This window comes from Panthera tigris, chromosome B3 (genome assembly GCF_018350195.1).
Source record: "Panthera tigris isolate Pti1 chromosome B3, P.tigris_Pti1_mat1.1, whole genome shotgun sequence".
Taxonomy (NCBI): Eukaryota; Metazoa; Chordata; class Mammalia; order Carnivora; family Felidae; genus Panthera; species Panthera tigris.
Window position 1 is genome coordinate 45,575,440 of NC_056665.1, and position 11,494 is coordinate 45,586,933.

Below are 11,494 nucleotides of genomic sequence, written 5' to 3' on the forward strand. Positions count from 1 at the left end.
TGAATTTTCCAGACCCGTTTGGTTGTCATAATAACTGGTTGTTTTTTCCGCCTACTGGCTTTTTTTTTTTTTTTTTTTTTTTTTTTTTTTTTAAATCTCGGTCTCTTCTCTAAAATCAACAAAAATAAAATGGTCTCATTAAGAAATCAGACAGGGGCGCCTGGGTGGCGCAGTCGGTTAAGCGTCCGACTTCAGCCAGGTCACGATCTCGTGGTCCGTGAGTTCGAGCCCCGCGTCGGGCTCTGGGCTGATGGCTCGGAGCCTGGAGCCTGTTTCCGATTCTGTGCCTCCCTCTCTCTCTGCCCCTCCCCTGTTCATGCTCTGTCTCTCTCTGTCCCAAAAATAAAAAAAAATAACGTTGAAAAAAAAAATCAGACAGACGTAGGATGCCTTTTCTTAATTTTGAGTAGGTCTCACCTAAGGATGTCTCTCTACGTTTGTACCGGCTGGGCGGAAGTTCGTTCTAGGGAACACACTGGAAATGCCACTTCCAACCTTTATTCCTGTTAGGGAAATTTCTAGTTAGAGCTTAGGTTGTGTTGTCCTGGGTGGTGGAATAGACGTCTCTGGGCGGTTCCGGGCAGCGCTGTTAGGTGGTTGAGACTTAAACGTGTGTTAAAGGAGTGGAAATTGTGACATTTACTCAAAAGCTAAGACTCCCCAGGTGCCTGGATGGCTCAGTTAAGCCTCCCACTCTTGGTTTCTGCTCAGGTCATGATCTCGGGGATTCCTGAGTTCAAGTCCCTCGTTGGGCTCTGCGCTGACAGCGCGGAGCCTGCTTGGGATTCTCATTCTTTCTTCCTCTCTCTTTGTCCCTCCCCAACTCACGCTCTTTCCCAAAATAAGTAAATTTAAAAAAGAAAAAAAGAGCTAAGACTCCAAAGGTAGAGGAAAATAAAAGGTAAATGTGATTTTTGTGGTTCCTGATTCATGTAAGCTCTCCAGCGTATTGCCAACACCTAGCACGTTTTCCCTATGTATTATGGTTGGTGTTCAATTATATTCCTTGAATAAATAGCCCTATGATGTGTAGAAGATTTTGAAATGAGAAAGAAGGTGTGATCCAACCTTGGGCAGAAGAGCGGGAGGATCAGGTCAAGACAGGAAAATAAAAAAGGAAAAAGGGAAAGGAACAGGAAAGAAGAGAGAAAAGAAAAGTCCAATGGCCCACAGTAAAGGTGGTGGAATGATAATTGATAGCAGCCTCCGTCTATTTGAACAAACTTTCCCACCTGTTCTACTCTTGGAAAAAATGGCTTACCTCTGTGACTGGGGTACTAATGAACCTTGAATGAAGTTAAGTAATCTGGAACAAATTCTGCCCTTGCCCTTGCATCTGACATTTCTAAACCTGTTTCTTCTTCTGTAAAACAGGAATAGGGGCGCCTGGGTGGCTCAGTCGGTTGAGCGTCCAACTTCAGCTCAGGTCACGATCTCGTGGTCCGTGAGTTCGAGCCCCACATCGGGCTCTGGGCTGATGGCTCAGAGCCTGGAGCCTGCTTCCGATTCTGTGTCTCCCTCTCTCTCTCTGCCCCTCCCCTGTTCATGATCTGTCTCTCTCTGTCTCAAAAATAAATTAAAAAATTTAAAAAAAAAAACAGGAATAATTGCAGCTACTATGTGGCATAGAAAGAAGTGATGACTAAAAATTAGGTATGCAGTGAAAAAGTCTTAGGAAGGAAAAATAGATGTTTAATGTGCTGAGGTTGCGAGATTATATTTTTACTTGTTATGATATTGTGATGTTATCAAAAGCTACAATTATGAAAATAACAGTCCTTACCCTCTCACAGGGCTTTGTAAACAGGAATGTTAATGTGAATGGTAAAGTGCTTTTATTAACTGACTTTACATTGTCAAAATTGAATGATTTAATCCACATTAGATTGTATTTTCATTAAAAATGGAAGTAATATTTCTTTTGTATCCTTCACTGCAACTAACCTGGAACTTTACAAATAAACTTTTTGATTCAACCTTTTGTTTAATGCATTGTGGTCCATATGTATTTTTTAAGTAGTCTACACCCAATGTGGGGCTTGAACTCAGGACCTGCAGATCAAGAGTCACAAGCTTGGGGGCACCTGGGTGGCTCAGTCGGTTAAGTGTCCAACTCTTGATTTTGGCTCTGGTCATGATCTCACAATTCCTGAGATACAGCCCCACATTGGGCTTTGTGCTGACAGGACCCTGCCTGGGATTTTCTCTCTCTTGGCTCTTTCTGCCCCTCCCCTGCTCATGTTCTCAATAAATAAGTTAGCTTAAAAAAAAAAAAAAAAGTCACAAGCTCTACCAACTGAGCCAGCCAGGTGCCCCTAGTCCTCCTGTATTTCCTGTTCCTTCCTGTCTCACATAACATTTATTGGTCACACTTCCTATATATTAATTTACATTAACTTTCTTGTTGAGTCCTCATAACAATATTGATAAATTAGGTAGTATTATCCCAAATTTTGTGTCATTTTTTTATTGGGCTATAATTAACATACATCAGTTTCAGATGCACAACATAATGATTAGGTATTTGTATATCACCACAGCAAGTCTAGTTAACATCCATCACGTATTATCCCAACTTGACAGATGACGAAACTAAGGCTCACAGCAGTTAAATGTCTTGGCTGCAATCATAGGGCTTCGGTGTTTCAGAGCTAGGATTTGTACTCAGGTCTGTGCTCTTCCCACTGTATTTACTGCTGTTATTCTATTTACATTTGGCAGAGTGGGGAAAGTTTGAAACAGTCATCAAAGGAAATCAAATATTAAATTTACCAAAAAGAAATTTCTTGGAGGCCAATGGTAAAATTCTATATCATCAGTTCCTTTTAATGTTTTTATTTTTTAGAGAGCATGAACGGAAGAGGGGCAGAGAGAAAGGGGGACTGAGGATCTGAAGCAGGCTCTGTAGTGACAGCAGAGACTAATGTGGGGCTCGAACCCACAAATAGTGAGATTGTGACCTGCGTTATAGTCAGACAGTCAACCAACTGAGCCACCCAGGTGCCCCTGTTCACTTTAATTTTTTGGTCAACTACTGCTTCAAACACATGTACATATGAACTCCAGTGGATATAGGGTAAAGGGAGTTTATTGTAGACGGTGCACGCCAAGCAAAAGCACAGACCACAAGTACTAAACTGTCCAGGTGCCTGCCCCTTCACCAGCTGATTTTTTATCAGAACCCAGCAATCTTCCTAATATACTACCATGTTCTCCCCTTCAGTTGCCCTTATCCCATTTGTTACCCACCCCACCCATTTCTTTTTTTTTTTTTTTTTCAACGTTTATTTATTTTTGGGACAGAGAGAGACAGAGCATGAACGGGGGAGGGACAGAGAGAGAGGGAGACACAGAATCGGAAACAGGCTCCAGGCTCCGAGCCATCAGCCCAGAGCCTGACGCGGGGCTTGAACTCACGGACCGCGAGATCGTGACCTGGCTGAAGTCGGACGCTTAACCGACTGCGCCACCCAGGCGCCCCACACCCCACCCATTTCTGCCTACCTCTTTCTGATTTCTTCTTTTCTCTCAGCTAGCCAAAAGACTAGCAAAATGTATTTGCTATACATTAACATTAAAGTGTCAGTTTGTGCAAGGCACTGCAGGGAACACAGAGAAGAATAAAGTATGAGCCATGCCCTCAAGTTCAAAACAGTGAAGGGGAGACACTTAGGAACAAAATTATTACAAGAGGCAAAATACAAGAGGCAAAATACTTCACAAAGGTGAAGACTGATTCCGGGTGGATGAAGGATGGCTTACTAGAAGGGAAAAGTTTGAGCTGAGCTTTGAAGGGTTAGAATTTAGCAGGCAGGGACAGGAAAGGTGTTCAAGAAGTGGGAGTAATGAGAAGAAATCTGTGGAAAAACACATACTCTGAGGCATTTGCATCACAGAAATGTTAAAGATAAAGCTGCAGGGGCAGCTGGGTGGCTCAGTTGGTTAACTGTCTGACTCTTGATTTCAACCCACGTCATGATCTCACAGTAGGTGAGATTGAGCCTCGCATCCAGCCCTGTGCTGACAGAGTGGAGCCTGCTTGGGATTCTCCCTCCTTCTCTCTCTGCTTCTCCCAAACGTGTGAGCACGCACACTCTCTCTCTCTCTCTCCCTCTCTCCAAATAAATGAACATTTAAAAACAAATAAAAATTTTTTTAAAAAAGATAAAGCTGCAAAAGATCCAGAAAATGAGGAATCATGGGACGTTTTTAAGAAGGATAATGACTTGGTGAGAGCTTTGTTTTAGAAAGCTGACCTGTTGTGCAGCATGAAGGATGGATTATAGTGGATTGGAAAGTTAAAGGTTTCCCTGGTGAGAGGGAACAAAAATTTGATTTGGATGAGTGTGAAAAATGAAAAATGGAAACAGGTATGAAAAGCAATTTTGGAGAAATGACAGAACCTTGACAAATAACTGAATGTGAGTGACAGAAAATAATTGTAAAGCAACAAAAGTTTTTTTAAAAAAAATTTTAAATAGACAAATCATCCAGTTTTTTTTTTAATGTTTTTATTTATTTTTGAGACAGAGAGAGACAGAGAATGAGCAGGGGAGGGGCAGAGAAAGAGGGAGACACAGAATCCGAAGCAGGCTCCAGGCTCTGAGCTGTCAGCACAGAGCCCAACGCAGGGCTCGAACTCACGAACCGTGAGATCATGACCTGAGCTGAAGTCGGATGCTCAACCGACTGAGGCACCCAGGCGCCCCAACATAAAAGTTTTGAGTGGTTATGTTAAAATTTTCTCTCAAGAAAAACTTGGTTTTATCCAAACCAAGTTATAAAGGAAAGAAATAACTTCTCTTGCTAATTTTCTTGGGAGGGGGAAGCATCCATCTTGATATCTTTCATGTTAAGCAAAAGGTCAACATTATCCATCCCATGAAGGTAACTAGATAATCTATTACTGGCTGAACAGGATGCATGCATATGTCCCAGTCTAGGGCCTATGAGCTTGCTCAGGAGTAAGAAGACCCAGAGAGGGGAAACCAACAACTTTCTAGTGCCTCCATGGGCCTCCATTCAAAATGATTCTTTAAAATCTGGACCTCAAGCTTGTGAGCTATCCAAGTTGTTTTGTTGTTGTTGTTCTTTGTTTTTAAATAAGTTTAATGCCTTCTATAAGCAAGGCACAGTGCCTACTACTTAGAAGGGGAAACAAGGCATAAAAACTGGGTGCCTGCCCTCATGGTGTTTACAATATAGAGATAAGGTAGATGAGAGGATAACAGTAGAATTTACTCATCCTTAGAGAGTAAAAAGGTACAAGTTCTGTTGAAGATAATAAACCACTAACTCAAGAGATGTAAAATTATACTGTTCAATTATTCACACATTTCCTATTCTCTATTATGACAGATAAATATTGTGAAGAACTCTAATTTTTGAATCAGAGCCTGTTAGCTTTGGTAGAATACTGAGGAGCTGCAGAGTACAGAGAGTGTCCTGGCTGGAATATCAAGTGACTTTTCAGTAACAGCCCCAATTCTGGACTTACTGGTACCTGTGGGGTGTGCAGGCCTACTCAGATCTGAGAGCCAATCCCGGTTTCACAGAGATGACAGAGGGAAGACTGTGTCTCATTTCCGTTCACTCTGTAATCCTTTTCTGATTCCTTCTCCTTCTCCTTCTTCTTTTCCTTCTTCTTTTCTTGTAAGTAATCCCTATACCCAATGTGGGGCTAAATCTCATGACCCCAGGACCAAGAGTTCCATGCTCCACCGACTGAGCCAGCCAGGCACCCCTCCAATTCATTCTTACTCCTATTTGCACAACTGTCCTTTATGAAACCTCTGCTCCCTTAGAAAATACCACCATTCCAAGACCTAACACAATAGCATAAGTTGAATTCAGGTAATTTCATACTTTTTCATGCTTGGATCACACCTGGAGTAATGATTATTTCTAGGTATCATACTTAAATTTTTTTTTTAATCTTTATCTATTTTTGAGAGAGAGACAGAGTGTGAACAGGGGAGGAGCAGGGAGAGACACACAGAAACCGAAGCAGGCTCCAGGCCCTGAGCTGTCAGCACAGAGCCCGATGCGGGACTCGAACCCATGAACCGCGAGATCGTGACCTGAGCCAAAGTCGGACGCTCAACCGACTGAGCCACCCAGGCGCCCCAATAGGTATCATACTTTAAAAAACATTAATAAACAATAAGTATCCAGAAAATGGTGACAAGAATAGCTAAGATGCTGAAGATCCAGATTAAACAAAGTCAAGGGGACTAAGGATATTTCACTTGGGGAAGATCTAAAAAAAATCAAAATAGCTGTCCTATAAAATCTGAAGATCTAGCATATAGGAAGAAACCGGATCTTTGCATTACTCTAGAATATAGAATAAAGAATAACAGTAATGGCTTATAAAATAAGTGTGCATCTTAAATAAGTACATATAACTAGAGGCATGATCGCTGCATTAGTTAGGGGTCTCCGGAGAGAAGGGGGAGGGAGGGGAGGACAGAGTAGGGGAGGTAGAAGGAAGGTAGATTATATGGTATTGGCTCACATGACTAGATAGATATAAATGGTATTGGCTCACACAATTACGGAAGCTGACAAATCCTACAATCTCTAGTCTGCAAGCTAGACACCCAGGAAAGTCATTACTGTAGTTCCAAATCCAAAGACTGGTAGGTGACAGACCCAGGAAAAGCCCATGTCTCAGTTTGAGTCTAAAGGGAAGAGAAAAACAGATGAGCAAGAAGAATTCTCATGAGAGACAAGTTTTTTTGTTTTTGTTTTTTTTTCTATGCAGGCCTTCAGCTGATTGGACAGGGTCCATCTACATTAGGAAAGGCAATCTGCTTTACACAATCTACAGATATGCAAATGTTAATCTCATCTAGAATCGCCCCCACAGATATACCCAGAACGATGTTTGACCAAATGTCTGGGCGCTCCAGGGTACAGTTAAGTTGACACATAAAATTAACCATCACAGTAATCATCTAACAAGAATAGTGCAGAAAGAATTTCCCAATTACAGAAATACTTCGCTATCTCCCTCCCATAGGTTTCTTTTACTCAGATATCAGTGTAGAGAAGTTAAAGTTCTTCCACTACCCATTCCCCTGATGACTATGCTTGAGAACATAGGTCATTTTGCACACATGACTTTTCCATATGCTAAAATTTGGTTTAGGAGGGAAAAAACTAAATGTGCCTAGGAAGTTTGTAGTAGTAATTCTAATAACGCAATAGGACTCGTTTTACCTAACTGTAATAGGTTAAAGATGGCTATAATTTGCTGCCACTTCTATTAACAGGCATAGCTATCTCCCCTCCCCTTGAATCTGTACTAGCTCCAGGATGGCTTGCTTGCATGGCTGTTGATAGTAGGGTGGGGGGTGGGGAGGAGAGGTACTCTTGGCCAATAGCCAATAAAGAACCAAAGTTTCCTATCAACAGCCATGTGAATGAGCTAAGAAGCATATCACCCAGACAGGAAAGGCTTCAGATGACTGCGGCCCCAGCTATCATTTTGATTGTAACCTCACGAGAGACCCCTAGCCAGAAGTACCCAACTAAGCTGCTTCCAAATTCTGGATCCACAGAAACTAAGATGTTTGATGTTTAAGCCACTAAATTTAAATATTTCACAGCAATAGAGAATATAAAACTTTGGGGAGTGTGTGGCTAATAGTGAAGTGCTAAGACGCCAGGTACACCATAAGAACTTATTCTCTGAGCAAATACTAATAGTATAGTAGTCTAGACAGCAGTTCAATAAAAGACATACAATCCTTTTTATTTTTTTAAGTTTATTTACTTATTTTGGGAGAGACCGAGCACAAGTGGGGCAAGGGCAGAGAGAGAAGGAGAATCCCGAGCAGCCTCCTCGCAATCAATGCACAGGCCCGAGTCAGGGCTTGAACCCACAATAGTGTGAGATGACAACCTGAGCCAAAATCAACAGTCAGATGCTTGACCAACTCAGCCACCCAGGCATCCCTCATTCCTTTTTAAAGGCAGGCCAGGATGCAGGATGGGAGACATACCACATCTCTTCCAATTTCCTTGTCTGACGCTCTTCACATAGGCTCTTGAAAATGTAAAGAATAGATTCTCTAGGATAACAAGTTTGGAGCATCCCATATTATGAGAGAATTTCCACATATGTAAGAGGGGAAAGGGCAGGTCTTTGGGTCATCCTTGAACTGCCAGATCGGAAACTTCGGTGTCTTGAGTTATGCTACCAGTCACACAGGCAGTGGAAAAAATCAAGTTTTTTCTTTATGGAGCACAATGTTATCAAATGATAATCTGCAGAATTCTACATTTTCCAAAGCTTTCCCCCTGCCCATGTGTATATTTGAACATTACCACCAAAAGCAAAACTGGTTTAGCAGTTTGTACTCAAGATTCAGCATAGCCCACAGTGAAAATCAGTATTTAGTGAATCCAATTCATTCTCTGTAGTGATGATAAAGAATTAAGAGACATGCAATTTGTTGGGACTAATCAAAGTATTTCCTAGAAACCCATACCTTCCACATGCTCTCTCAGTGATAGCTATTAGCCTAAAAATAAGCCTAGAAGAGGCTGATATAGGCAACTCAGTGGTATGTGCTTAATTAACCTTTAATGGGCACCAGGTTGCTGCATAACATGATTTGGTGAGGAGAAAATTTAGGGGAGAATGAGAAATTCTAGTTGTTAATTTCTACATAAAATTTTCCTTTTGATCAGAGAGGGCAAGTGGTTTGATATCATTTGCCAACTCTGATCCACTGGCAATGGCTGCCTAAAATACAGCACTGGATGGTACTGATAGGCAACTGTGCCCCTGTTGTGACTGCAAGGCAAGGGAATAAGGCAAATGTGCCAGGAATCCTCTATCCTTTGAGTAGAATAAAAATTCCAATCAATCAAAGTTCTAAAGAGGTTTGTTCTTTCCTATCTAGTAATTAGCTTCTTGGACTCTATAAGAGGGAAGATTAGAGACAACACTGATCTACGGTTCAGCACCATGCTATGCTACCATTTGTTATCAAGGTCAAGGGGTAGTTGTTTTGGGTGGTACAGGTGGAATGCAGTGAGCACTGGGAGAACTTATATTCTTAATGTAAGTATACTACATTCAAAGCTCTTTGCCCTTGTTACCTCATTTAATTCTAATTAACAACCTAGTCTGTCTTACAGATGAGAAACATGAGGTTCAGAAAGCTTAAGTTGTTCAAAGCTGCACAATTCAAAGCCCTTGTCCGTCTGACACGAAAACCTATATTCTTTTCACAACTCCAAAAATCATTTATGTGGCCTGTGATTTTGTACAGAATACATAGGACAAAGAGAAGATTGTGCCCAGTAAGCCTAACCACAAAATTGGTTAACATTTTTCTTCTTAGTTAACAAATAGTTGTTTTGGACATATGGTTGGCCCTTGGACAATATGGAGGTTAGACGCACTGACCATATAGATGAAAATCCATGTGTAATTTTTTACCCCCCCAAAACTTAACTACTAATAACCTACCGTTAACTTGAAGCCTTACTGATAACATAGTAGTAACACATATTTTATATGTCATATGTATTATATACTACATTACAGTAAAGCAAGAGAAAAGAAAATGTTAAGAATATCATAGGGGTGCCTGGGTGACTCAGTCGGTTGAGTGTCTGACTTCGGCTCAGGTCATGAACTCGTGGTTGGTGAGTTCAAGCCCCACGTCAGGCTCTGTACTGACTGCTCACAACCTGGAGCCTGCTTCGGATTCTGTGTCTCCCTCTCTCTCTGCCTCTCTCCCACTCACACTATGTCTCTCTCTCTCTCTCAAATATAAAGATTTAAAAAAATTAAAAGAATATCATAAAGATTGGGGTGCCTGGGTGGCTCAGGTGGTTAAGTGTCCAACTCTGGGTTTTGTCTCAGGTCATGATCTCATGGTTCGTAAGATCAAGCCCTGCGTATGGGCTCTGTGCTAACAGCATCCCAATCTGCTTGGGATTCTCTCTTTCTCTGCCTCTCCCACACTGATGAGCACACTTTCTTTCTCAAAATAAATACACTTAAAAAAAATATATCATAAGGATAATAAAAAAATAACACAAGGAAGAGAAAATACATTTTATTGTACTGTACTTACTGAAAATACCCATGTATAAGTAAATGGGCTTGTGCAGTTCAAACCCGTGTTGTTCAAGGGTCAACTGTAATTTTTTTTTTTTTTTAACATTTATTCATTTTTGAAAGATAGAGACACAGCATGAGTGGGGGAGAGACAGAGAGAGACAGAGGGAGACACAGAAACTGAAGCAGGCTCCAGGCTCCTAGCTGTCAGCAAAGAGCTCGACGCGGGGCTCGAACCCACCGACCACGAGATCATGATCTGAGCTAAAGTAGGATGCTTAACCGACTGATCCACCCAGGTGCCCCTGTAACTCTTAATTCAAGAAAATTATTTAGAATGATTGAATCTATAACTGAGAGAAGACAGTTCAACCTTGATACATCCAATATTGTGACACATGAAGTCTTTTTTTTAAGATTTTAAAAAGTAACCTCTACACCTAATGTGGGGCTGAGACTCACAACCCCAAGATCAAGGGTCACATGCTCTAACAACTGAACCAACCAGGTGCCCCAGGAAGTCTTGAGTAAGTAAAAAACTCACTGTGTGGGGTGCCTGGGTGGCTCAGTAAGTTGGGCATCTGACTTGGGCTCAGGTCTTGAGGTTCGTGAGTTCGAGCCCCATGTCAGGCTCTGTGCAGACAGCTCAGAGCCCGGAGCCTACTTCGGATTCTGTGTGTGTGTCTCTCTCTCTCTCTCTCTGCCCCCTCCCCCGCTCATTCTCATTCTCTCTCTCTCTCTCTCGCAAAAATGAACTAAAAAATAAATAAATAAATAAATAAATAAATAAATAAATAAATAAGTAAGTAAATAGTTATGCACGCTTTCATATGTTCACTCACAACTCTGCTTCCAATGACATTATTTTTATATAAGATTATGTTACTTGGCCACAATTTCTTCTATTTCCCATGGAGATTTTTGGAACTTAGCCTCCACAGTGGGAGAATGCTAAAGGTCTATTAAAATGGAGTAACTGAGGGGTGCCTGGGTGGCTCAGTCAATTAAGCGTCTTTTGGCTCAGGTCATGATCTCGAGGTTCATGAGTTCAAACCCCACGTTGGGCTCTGTGCTGACAGCTCAGAGCCTGGAGCCTGCCTCTGATTCTGTGTCTCCCTCTCTCCCTCTGCCCCCTCCCCCGCTCATTCTCATTCTCTCTCTCTCTCAAAAATAAATAAACATTAAAAAAAAATTCACTGTGTTTCCAGAGGAGTTGGGAGGTAAATTAGAAATCAGGATGTATTTTCTATGGAATTAAGCTATTCTCATTCATGAAAAACTAATAGTGAAATGTTCAGTCTGTATTTTAATTTTAGTATTAACAAATGTTAGTTTTCTGTATGTCAAACTGTTATGGTTCAAATGATGAAGTGTTTTTAGCAGCTAAAATAAAGTCACCAGAGTAAGAAA